Source organism: Polistes fuscatus, unplaced genomic scaffold (assembly GCF_010416935.1).
Source record: "Polistes fuscatus isolate 324 unplaced genomic scaffold, CU_Pfus_HIC Scaffold6, whole genome shotgun sequence".
In the NCBI taxonomy this organism is placed as follows: Eukaryota; Metazoa; Arthropoda; class Insecta; order Hymenoptera; family Vespidae; genus Polistes; species Polistes fuscatus.
In genome coordinates, this window is record NW_025113140.1 from 834,926 (window position 1) to 847,945 (window position 13,020).

Genomic DNA, 13,020 nt, shown 5'->3' on the forward strand with positions numbered 1-13,020 from the left:
CAACTATTACATACAAGGAAATAATAATAATAAAGGGAAACGTTAGAAACTACGGTTGATAGACTTTGTAACTCATATTTTAAATGCTTGGGAACACAAAAATACGTATATATATATATATATTTTTTTTTTTTAAATATATTCGAAATAAACAGGAAATTTCTTTCTCTCTGAAATATTATAAATATAAATAAGAAAGAAAAAGAAGAAAAAAAAATTGAAAGAATTACAATTTACGACGACATAGAAGGAATATAAATCTTAAAACAACGCTTCAACTTCCTCGACACTTGGTCTAACGGTGTTGGATAATTAATCTCAAAGAATATAACACGGTGTTCCTTGATCCTTGATATTTAATATCGAGAATTAATAGAGGAAAAGAACAAATGTTTTCTATTATGCAAATAGTGTGCAATGTCCCTTGCGAAAAGTCAATATCTTTGGAGTTTAATATTCTCGGTGAAAAACACGATAAAAGGTAGAATACGAGAGAATGAAGTTTCAGACGTGGAACGATAAGACAACTTGTAAGTTTAATCGATCGGAATCAGTGAATTTTATTTTCACTTAAAACCCGTCTATCATTCGCTAGCTGTTAAACGATTACTCAACTTTGAACGATCGTTAATTGAATATCTCTCGATCTTATAACTCAGACTATGTAACAAAAGGATCGACTATAGAAACAATGAGGGAAAAAAAAAAAAGAAAGAAAGTAAGTTCGCGTTTAGCGAAAGTTTCGGCATCATTCGAATTATTTCAATCTTCTAAGCGTGCAATTTTATAAAAAATATAAATAACGATAAGTTGCATAAAAATGTGATTAATATTTTATAAATTGAATATAATTTTGTAAACATTTTGAGTAATAAATTAATGTAATAGAGATTGAAAATTTCCAAATAAATAAAAAACGAATGAAACTAAATCACCCTCACAGGAATTTCTCTACCTCGTTCGATAGGATCGTTAAAAAGATACGACACAACAGGTTACGAGCCTAATCTCAATTATTAATTAAACTTTAAACAGAACTCACACCAACTGCGAAGTCGTTTGTTTTCTTATAAATATGTGTACGTGTAAGTGGTTTGTTTTTTTTTAATGCAAGGATATCATCAAAGCAAAGAAGACTGTTTTTCTCATCTCGATTGTATTAACCAAGAATACGAACTCCGATGTTCCTGATAAATTCATCGACTTATATTACATACATATACACATACACACATATATATAAATACTATAAGGAGAAAGCATCGAGATCGTACGATCTCTTCTACTTTTTGCTGACAATCTTAGTATGTAAAAAGCTTCGAAATTCCCATTAACGTCCAATGAGGATAGGTGACAACATGCACGATTCCTCTTTCTTTTTTAAATCTTTTACTAAACGTTTAAGAATAGTAACTAACACTGTGAACGTTTCAAAGATATAAGCTTCGAATAATAAAAATAAGAGAGAGAGAGAGGGAGAGTACCAAATAGGATTAAAACAACAATAGGAAGAGAAGGACGACTCCTGAATAATCAATCAAACGGAAGTTTGAATCATCGAGAAGATTAGGTTGACTCGCGCACAATACTTTTCTTTACTTTATATGGAAACTAACGCTGCATCAAATTTGTTGCTGAGTTGTTTATTCGACTAACGTTTATTTCATTTGTATTTTGAAACATTTCGAACAGGAATGTTTCAAATAAATCATTAGATAAAATAAAAAAACTCCTACAAAACCTTACCCCAATAAGAAACACTTAAAAACATCTAAAATACAAAACAAATTATCTATCAAACGAACTTTCTTATCGATTGTAAACATTTTCAAATCCTAACCGAATAAATTAAAAATACTATATTATAAATAACAATTTGAACGATATCTAAAATAAATAATGAATAAACTGTACGTACTAGAGAATTTTCTAATGAAGAATCAAAAGTGAAATTGGAAGTCAAGAAAAGGGTCATTAATTTTGTCAAAGGTAAAAAAATTTTCCTCGAGGTCACATGTATACCCTCGATCCCTTTTCGCTCGTTGACCAATGACAAATGGTCGTCATTATAGTGGCTTTCAGCGTCTCTATTACTCGACGTTATCCATTTACCTGACCGGGAGCAAACCTCCCCGTGGGCGAGAGTGCGCGAACCGGAGAGTGTGCTCCTTCTCTCTCTCTCCCTCTCTCACATTCACTCTCTCTCACTCTCTCTCACTCACTCACTCACTCTTTCGTGCTAATTCTTGAACGGGTCGATAAGCCGGCTAACGGTGACGATGCACACGAGGGGTTAAAAGGTTAGAAAGAAAAGGGCCACGCGAACGGGAAGAGGAGGACGTGTACCTTCTTCCGGCGTAGAAGCTTCCAATCGAAATGATTCATCCTGTTCGGCTCGTTAATTTATCTCTCTCTCTCTTTCTCTCTTTCTCTTTCTTCAACTTTCTTCGAGATTTCCTATGCTTCTTCCTCTTCAGCTTCGCAAGTTATAATTTTATATTGGTCTCACTAATTAAAGGAAATAGTAGGAATCAAACTTCTCGTTCCGTTTCATTTATCTTTCCGGAGTAACTTTATTCGATTCACATGAAGATTTGTCTGAACGAGTCAGAAGCTCTGTTTGTTTTATTTCCTAATCTTTCGTATCCACTTCTGGCAGTTTCCAATTAAAATGATTCATCTTATTCGATTGATTACTTATATATCACTCTTTCCTTCTCTTCAATTTGTTGCAGTCTTTTCGATTAATATTAAAAGTAAAAATATTTCAATTAACTAGGAATTCCTAATCTTTTGTATCCACTTCCGGCAGATTCATCCTGTTTCATCTTTCTCCTCAGATTCGTCTAATCTTTTTTCCTCTTCAATTTCCTAACTTTAGTGAAAACCAAAATATGAACAAATTTTGATCTATCAACGATTATCAATTCCTTCATTTATTTCAATCTATATGTATATATTATTTCAACAAAATCCTAATTTAATTTCGTAGGAAATTTCAATCACATTTACGAACATGTTATCTCTCATGAATTTCTCAGTTAAACGAACCCTCGAGTAATAGACAAAAAATGGTTGTTTTCTAAATAAATGAATGATACAAGTCTCTTCGTTAATTTATATTCGTTTTTATAAAAATGAAGTTGGATTCATAGAAGGTTGACAGATGTGTCGAAGTTGTTCCAGTGATGGTAACGACAGTAACGAAGAGTTTGCATTCTCGGCACGCTGAAATCCTCATTGTTCTCAACTCCTTTGCCCGGGGACACGTGTCCTTGACGCGGACAGCGGCATCCGCCCACCTTGAATGCACCGATGGACGCTGATTCTCTTTCTCTTTCTCTTTCTTTCTGTTTCTTTCTTATTCGTGTGCGCGCGCGCGCGCGTTCACTTACTCGCCCCTGACGCCACCGCTTCGAAAGGGATCGTACTGGCGACTGAGGTGGATCCGTTTCTACTTGCGAGAGAAAGCAGAGTATTCCATTCGTGAGAAACTTTAGATTGAAATTCCAACCACTTAACTGATGTCTGATGAAACGAGAAATGAGTTGAGTAGGCACAACAATTTCCACCAACGATACAATTTCATATTATATACCAACTTATTTCATTAATTGTTCTTCTTTTATATATATATATGCACGTATCTAATTTTTTTTGTCTCTCTCTCTCTCTCTCTCTCTCTCTCTCTCTTTGATCACAACCCCATTTTTGTAAAATTACATTTGATATCACTGTCGACACGTAACTGAATTTTGTAAATAAAAAAATATATTAATTGGTATAATAGTCCATTCCATTGTTTTTCCTTTTTCAAGACACTTCAAATTCAATCTAATGTCCGATCGTTAACTTAAAATCAAATTAAAACCCTTCCATCCATATTGAAATAACTAAAATACGAAAGGAAGATAACAAAAATACACCCTCTCATTTATAAGAAAATAATGATCCAAAAAAAGATTATATCTATAGAATAAAACACAACGTATTCTCGAATCCAAATCAAAATTAGATTTCTTCTAATAAGAATGAAAGAATACACCAACACAACACATACACACACACGCACACTCACACACTGTTAAAGTAACACGAACACTAAAAAACAAATTCACTCGAGAGGGTAGGAGGTTTTATCGACTGACCTCGTTACGAAAGAGATAAAAGGGTGTAACTTAAATTCTCTTAAGAAGAAAAATGATTGGTTAGATGTAAATCGCGACACACGCATGCGAACGTGTGCGAGGATGAGGTCTGGTGACGACCCCTCTTCTCGTCTCTCTCGTGCGAGGATGGTCGAATAGAAACGATGGAAAATGGCTGATGTGATGAGAACGGTCGGATGGAGGGCGGCGTACTGTCAAAATATCCGCTGATTTTGCCCAGCCGACAATACGACGAACAGCGGGAGACCTCCCAAGCGACACGAGCATGCGTGATGATGTTCTATTTCTCTCTCTCTTTTCCTCTAGATTCGTTCTAAGCGTACTACTCTTTTCAACCTCGTCGTCGTCGTCGTCGTCGTGGTTATCGTGGTTATCGTCGTAGTCGTGGTTGTCCTGGTCGTTGCTGCCAACGTCCAACATTGAAGCAAGGGATAATCAAACTCCCCAGTTCCAACCCTTACTATGATACACTCCGAGTACGCTTTTACGAACCCCCTCGTGTTATCAAAAATCGATTCACTTTTTTTTCATTCACCTTTATGTACTCTTTTCTAGTTTTATTAGATTTATATCTCGTTATAATCATAGTATTTTATTATTTTTAAATATATATATGTGTGTACTATTTCGTATGTTTTATTATAGTAACAGTCTATCGATTAATCGCAGAACAAATTACGTTCGTTTGGTTATCAATTATCATCGAAAGAAAAAGAAAAAATTAAATGACATTTTAAAAAAAACAGAATAATTTCTTTTCATTCGTCACTTGTAATGAACGATATTAACTTTATTTAAAAATTAACCATTTAGAAACGATCAGAGATATTTATTCGATGTCTACGAAGATGCGTCTAACAAAAGTACAATGTATTGCAAAGTTTGATTACAATAACATCCAACAAGATTGACATCGGTAAACTCAAAGAGTCTTCTTAACTCTGACCAACTCTTCTCTATGGCTAGGTAGAAGAATAAGAAAAGAAATGAAAAAAAGAAATAAAAAAATATGAAGGAGTATCGTGTTTCATTAGGTAAAGCCTTGTTCGATTTGGGAGATCGCGACTCATCATTGATCCTGATGACATACCGAATTGAATAGGCTCTTTTCAATGAGAAACATCGGAGTAAATGTATATACGTTATATCAACTTGGACACCTTGTTTCGCTTCGTCACAAAGTAGTCCCGTGTTTCCGTGATTTCGTTGTTGACTCTACTGCCTGCCTTATGCAAGTCGATTATGTATTCTTGCCGCATCACGACCCGTGCGAAATCATTATGCCGTTTTCAAAGAATTACGAAACAACAATGAGTCTATTTGTTTACCAAATTTTCTTTTTCGATATATATATTTACATACGTATATTAAATAAATTACGAATAATTAAAGCAATGTATTTTTTTTCTTAACCTCCCTCCCCCCCATGCCATGCATTTAATTTATCTTATAAAAATTTATAACGACCAATTGAAAAATATTTCTTTAGTAATGTTCATTGAAATGTGCATAGAATGCAGTTGCGACATGTTCAAGAGACGACTGGCGCCATCTCCCAACGGAACTCGCAAGTAGATCATCTCTTTTCGTGTTGCATCAGCAATGCAGAACTTTAGGGATATCCTTTATTTTTTTTATTTTTTATTACAATTTATTTTATAATCTATCTAAAATATGTCTATATAGATTTAACATTTATTTTTTTCAATATGTATAAAATATTATAATGTAATCATTTACTTTTATGATTATAAATCGAACATAAAAAGTATCCTAATACACAGATTTTTGTTTGAATCAACAATAAAAAATATCTGGTTCAATTTTGTAATTTCACATTAAAGAAACAGGTTCGATGTACGAATAATTATTAATAAAGATGATAATCATCGTGTCATTAAAATGTGTCGGGGAAAAGGATTTGATCTGTTTGAAAGTCTTCGTTTAAAACAGATCGCTTATCGTTTCTCACATTTGCATAGGAAATTAATATTGTTGCTATCGTGTAACATATATTCCTGAAACGTATGTATGAATGTGTATGTATATATAATATATGTATGTACATATTGAATCGATGCCCATATCAGTTATACCGTATAAAATACATACACCGCACCCTATTGCATATTAATCGCTTTATAATCGTGCTACCTCTTATACGCGTCTATCATTAGCAAACGTTAATCGGCCAATTGTGAGTGAACAACGACCACTACAACAACTTAGAACTTTACTATCCTGATAGATAAATAATGACGTAATGAACATCATCTAACGATGACTAATCCTTATAGACTTTGCTTTGTGTTTTCATCTAATCTAATACCTAACAAAGATTTCTAACACTTAATTATTCTCATCTACAGTGTAATAATAAACAAAAAATCATAAATATTAATAATCATTTTATCCAATATTATTAATTATATAAAACCTATGCACGTGTACGTAATATAAATCATTAAAAAATTATTTTCTTAACAATACTTTTATTATATAATCTGTGATATAAAAATTAAAATGAACAAAATCAAAGCCGTACCTACTTGGGAATAAAAAAATTCTATGAATCATAAGCAACAGCCAACCAAAGGAAACAGGTGTTTTAATTTATTGCCCACTGTTGTCACTCTGTGTACAACCACTCGTGTGAAAACCAACCATTAATAACATTATAAATAAAGATAAAAATCTTATAATTCTATCATCGTCAGGAAAAGATCCGCTATGTTTGAATAATTATGACGTGTCCGTGACATTAATTTAAAAATTGTAGAAATACGAACAAAAATTATATCAAAAAAATACATACTTAATAAGAAATTATGAATACGAGATTATCAAAATAAAAATGACAATATATTTAACTATAATAACGGTAATTTAATTATATCAAACGATCTCTTCGCGTACAATCTACCTACTTTTACCATAAAAGTATATTTTCACATGAAAACGAAAAAAAGAAAGATGCCTCAAAAGTCTGCAATAAAATACTTGTGCGCTTGTTTCGAATTTCTTTAATCTATAAAAAATGATTTCACACGTTCGCCAAATCCTCTCTTCTCGAGTACGATGACTTATAAAATAACGTTTAATTATTTGGACACATCGATTAAAATCAAGGATATCCTGTGTGTATATATGTAGATGTAAGTATGTGCGCGTGTATCTTTATTAAACAAAAGATACAGAGATCAACCATTCCTTTTCTCTCTAATGATACGAATTTAAGACAATGGCCATTCTCGACGTGAAATTGCCTTAATTACGATTAACTTTTTTGCTCATTGTTTTACCGCCGGCAACGCAATGGAATTTCCGTTGTGTTCAAGTTAAACTAAGGTTTCTCTCGAAATATCTAAATATCTAATAATGTAAAAACTCTTATGAGAGGAATAAGACTATAAATGATAATATTTAGATATTTAGTGAAACACGATGTTTCTAAAAACTAACGTAAAACATCATACAAAAGTATTAACTTAATAAATTGTATAAGAATTTTTGTTAATTTATAATTTTATAAATAATATTCAATATTTCTCGATGCTGAAAATATTTCAGAAGAAATAAAATACATGATTACACGTAATAAAAAGTAGCTAATGTAATTATTAAGACGTCAATTGATTATGTGTTCATATCTTCTATTTAATTTAAAGGGAAAAAATCTGATATCCTAGATTATCGATACATTTTTGAAAGGGACACCTGCTTTCACTCCCCATAACTCGTCTTCATGAGTACCGACCTCGTCCTCGTACATACAAACTGGATGAACGAGATATCATGTAACGACACAATAACGACATTTAATCGAGGCAACGAAGCGTAAAGGAACGAGACATCATACGAGAAGGAAAGCATCGATTGGGAGGATACGGAAGAAAGATAGGAAGGATTAAAGAACCTAACTATTCCGTTTGTTTCAATGGAATTTGCGTTACACAACTTTAGAAAATGATCTACGATACAAAGAGAAATTAATTCCACTTATTTATCCTTTTTTCAAAATTCTTATACAATTTGTAATGAATGAATATTTTCTAATATAAATAATCACATCAGTGCAATCCCTGTTTGATTACTAAATCTCCTATATGTTGAAATAATTATAATTAAAAATGTTAAAAAAATATTGACCCAATAAATAACAATGGTAAAACAATGAATAAGAAAAGAAAAAAAAGATGAAGAAAACGGTACTCGTTGAGCGAAAGGAAGAAGCATACGTGTTCTAGAAGAGACCTACTCGATTAATTAGAAGCGAAAGTGAGTGAAATTGTGCGCATTGTAATCGCAACTCGTCCACGTGCGCAGAAGCACTTTACGATGACAACGAAACCGCCGGCTCGCTTTGAATTCTCTTTTTAATCTTTCCATGATGAATCTTTGTTAATTCATTAATTCCTAATGGTGTTCGAATTTCCCTTACCTCATATCTTATCATCTCTTTCAAAGTTTTAATTCGCAATAAAAAATATCAGAACATGCTGTGACCATCACGATGTGGTCACCGGTTGACCCTCATAGGACACAATCAACGCGTTAAATATTATTAAATAAAAAAATGTACAAACTCGAGTAATTTTCTCCAGCTTATCAACATTAATAACAAAAAATCACTTATCATTTAAGACCCATGAGAATTAACTAACAATTTTTATTCGAATATTAACAAATATTTATAATGATAAGGGAGAATACTGACATCATAGACTCGACGTATCTTTATTGCATACAAACATTACTGTCACAAGATGACACTTGTGGTTGTAGGATAAGTACAGAGGTATAACGCGTATGACTGATTGATGGAAAGGGAAATTCGCAACACGGCAAAATGAAGAGAGTAGGTATCCCCTACTGTGCACCATTAATGTACGCCTAGATAGATATACACCTAACATCTCTTCTTGTCATTACGGTCGATCCGTTAAGTAGATTGTCGCAAATGGCGCGAATCCAACATTTCAACATGGTTATATCTTCCAACAAAACACTAACACTCTATCTATAAATTCTATCTATATTATATTAAACGTAATATCAAAGTTAGAAAATGTGAGAGCCTTATATTGGTGTATAACTGTATCTCCGTGATTTCTTTCTAAATCATCGATTCACAGGATACCATTTTACATCTAGAAAGTTTATAAATAGACCGTGCAAATAATTTCACGATGAAATACACGATTTATTGATTATTCAATTATAAATTGATAAGTATACACGCGGTTAAAATGCACATCTTCTTTTAAATCTTTTTTTTAAATATGTTAAGTTATATTTTAAAACAGTGGTTCCCAAATTTTTACGATTATCGAATTTTAGTAAGATGTCCTACGTCAAATTCTAACAAATACACTTTACACTTTATAAAAATATAATTTAACAAATTCAACTAATTGTAATAGATAAGCCTGTTGGTTTCTATACATTTTCTCAAATCGTGGAATTAAATTGGATATAACAATCCTCATTTCCTTATCTACATTGATTTTCGCTAATGGTATTGAAATGAAAATTATGTAATATCTCGCTGCATCCTTGTGAGGAAGTTGCAGCATCCCAAGACACCACGACGAACACTTTGGGAATCACTGTTTTAATATATGGATTTTCTATTTCAACACATTTAAAAATTGATTCATATTCAATTAATAAATAAGGTTAAATCTAATTGATTATTAAATTATTAATTAATTGTTTTACAAGTTTATTCTGATTATAGGTTTTCTAATCTTTTCTAATCATTTCAGCTTACTTTCTTTCAGGATCATAGAACAGATTTTTATCCTTAAATTAATAAAAAACTTCTAATCTTTCACATTAACTGTGTTACAATGAATAATCCTCGAAAAAAAAAAATTATTCAAATAAACGTTTCAATATATTTCAAAGTTAACATTTATAATGAGTTTTAACAATAACGTTTTTTCTTTTTTTCTGGGCATAAAAAATTATTGAAATAAACGATGCCAATGTGCTTTGTAATTAACTCACTAATGAGATTCGTGTATACCAATATAACAAACGTATTTAAAAGCTTAACTCATCAAACGTACCGCCAAGAGTACGCGTTACGTTACGTTGGCCGCACCTAATACGTTAAAGAGAAGCACACAAAGTACACACACACACACACACAGAAAGAGAGAGAGAGAGAGAGATAGAAAGTACATTGCACCTATCTTAACGCACATTCTCTCAAACCCAAGGACTTATTTCACTTGGCTAATCGGATTTGCAACGGCCATGAACGTCAACAATGACAATTAACGATCAATCGATCAATCTGTCCACCCACATGCATACATTCTCGCAACAACCAACCATTCCCCCAACAACCATACTTCACAATAAATTCGATCGACATAAACATAGTCGTACAATGAAATCGAACCGTTTCATTCAACGTGAACATTCGACATCAACGTTGTATCGTACACACAGGAGGACAAAAAAATACTTAACCCTTTTCCTACGATGCTTAAGTTAAGAAGAAAACAAACAAAAAATGAACAAACTCGAGATTTTGAAAATGTGAAAACTCTGTGTCATAAATATTCGTTAAAAGATTGATCGTATTTTGTATTATTTGTGGTATTCATTGTTTCATAGCTTTTTTTTAGGGGGAATTTATAGTAAAACTTTATTCGAACGAACGAAAGGGAACTCGTCGATCGTTAAACCGTAATCATATGCAAAAACGGTACAACGTGACGGACAAATGGCGGCTACGAGAGTAGAATGGAAAATCGAAATAGACCGGAAACGCCCACGCACAAACCCTCTTCCTCTTCTCTTAGTATACTACACTCATAATAGTATATATAAATATATGTATGTAATTTTATAAGTGTATATGTTAATATGTGAATACACGTATACTTATATGTATATAATTTTAATATCTTAAGTATGTATATGTGTTCATGTTTAAATATCAAATATTATCAATTAAATAATCACATTATAATAATTTATGTATGTATACGTGTATACGTGTGTATAAGAATAAATGTGTTGGTATGGAAAAGAAGAAAAAGAAGAAGAAGAAGAAGAAAGGGAGAAAGAGAGTACGAGCAGTGTAGTTTGAATGGTTTTGTTGGGGTAACCCATAAGTAAGAGAAAGAGAGAAATAGATAGAAAAAGAGGGAGAGAGAGTTAGAGAAGGAGAGAAAGAGAGAGAGAGAATGTAGTAGGGAACGACATAGAGAGAACGAAATATAGGAGAAAGGGTGGCAGCCGTATTTATCACTGGAACATCCCGAAGAGCATGCACAATACGAGCCAACCTATGAGAGAAAGAGAAAGAGAAAGAGAGAGAGAGAGAGAGAAAGAGGGGGGAAAAGAGGGGGAGTACAGTAGAGTAGAGTCTCGAAGAACGAAACGCGATGTGGTGCAGGTAGATTTATGGTGGGTGGGAGGAGAAAGAGAGAAAAAGAGAAAGAGGGAGAGAAAGAGAGAGTAAGAGGATGAAAGGAGGGAGAGGAAAAGAGCATGTTTGTGTCGCAGGTCAGACGTGGTTCACGGTTACAGAGAGACCAGCAGCGCCGGACCATCGGACTAACCTAACGTAAGCTTATTCTCCTGCGACCGCAAACTAAATTGCACCTTTTCCTTCTCTTTCTACCTTCATTCCTTCCTTTCTCCCTCTCTCCCTCTCTTTCCTTCTTCTCCTCCACCAACTCCCTCTTCTTCCTCTTCTTCCTCTTTTCCTTTTCTACCCTTTCTTCTTTTCCTTTCTCCCAACTTTTCTACGGTCAACACATTGCCGAGACCACGAAGACTTTATTTTTTCTTCCTTGTAATGCGTTTTATATTACTTTAAGATAATTAGGTAATTGTAGATAATTATTGGGATTATTCGAAATGTTATTTTTGTAGTTGTTGTTGAAATTATGAGCGTACGCGTTATTCGTCGAACATGTATTTTTGTTAGTAGTAGATTTCATCTATCGAAATATATATTCTAGTTTTTGATGGTTTTTTTTTTTAGATAGAAACTTTTCGAAATGTTTCTCCGAAAAAAAAAAGAAAAAGGGTCGTCATTTTAATCACCCAATTAGCGATTAGAATCGAACCTAATGAATTATATGAAACATGAGATATCTCGTGATCTGTCGGATGAGTCAGTTAATCAAATAGCAACTTGTAAGTTTCCATCCAAATATATAAAAAACTGTTCTCAGTATTAATTAAATACTATATATAAAAAAGAAAAGAATATAAAACACAATATGATAGCATGAAATTCGTACGACAATGAACAAATCATTATTATCGTGATATAATGCATACTTAAAATCATTAAATTAAACAATAATATAAATATGCAGCACGGATAAAAAAGAAAAGAAAAAAATCATCGTTGTTATCATTTATCATTGATAAAAATCAAAAAGTAAAGTTTTAATACATAATACGAAACGCGATATTATCTCGTGATCTGTCTGCAATGCGTTGACCTCGGTATATATGCACTAGGCATTATGAAAGGCTCGCATTAAATTTATTAAGACACCGATGTTCCGGTACTAGTATGACGACCCTACGATATTATTATTATTATTATTATTATTATTATTATTATTATCCCTAGCGCGTTACCCAGCTTGCTTTTTAACGATTGATTGGATAATGATGCAAAGGCGTGGTATATTTATTTCGTAATAGAAACCTCGTGTTCTCTCTCTCTCTCTCTCCCTCTCTTTCTTTTTTATTCATTCACTCATCCAAGAGGATCTTTCGTATTACGTCTACATAAATATATGCACTTGTATGCGTAACTTTTTTTTTACTTGCTTGCTTGCTTGTTTGTTTGTTTGTTTGTTTATTT

The 13,020-nt window shown here is 32.7% G+C and overlaps 1 protein-coding gene and 1 long non-coding RNA gene across 3 annotated transcripts in view; both read right to left on the reverse strand.

Moving 5' to 3' along the window:
- Positions 1 to 13,020, reverse strand: part of LOC122522807 — a 224,813-nt gene that overhangs the window by 207,847 nt on the left and 3,946 nt on the right. The window lies entirely within an intron of this gene.
- On the reverse strand, positions 3,675 to 4,355 carry LOC122522809. The gene is made up of 2 exons (XR_006305170.1): positions 4,050 to 4,355; positions 3,675 to 3,893 (listed from the first exon to the last, which is right to left on the reverse strand). It is a non-coding gene; the product is annotated as an uncharacterized LOC122522809 (long non-coding RNA).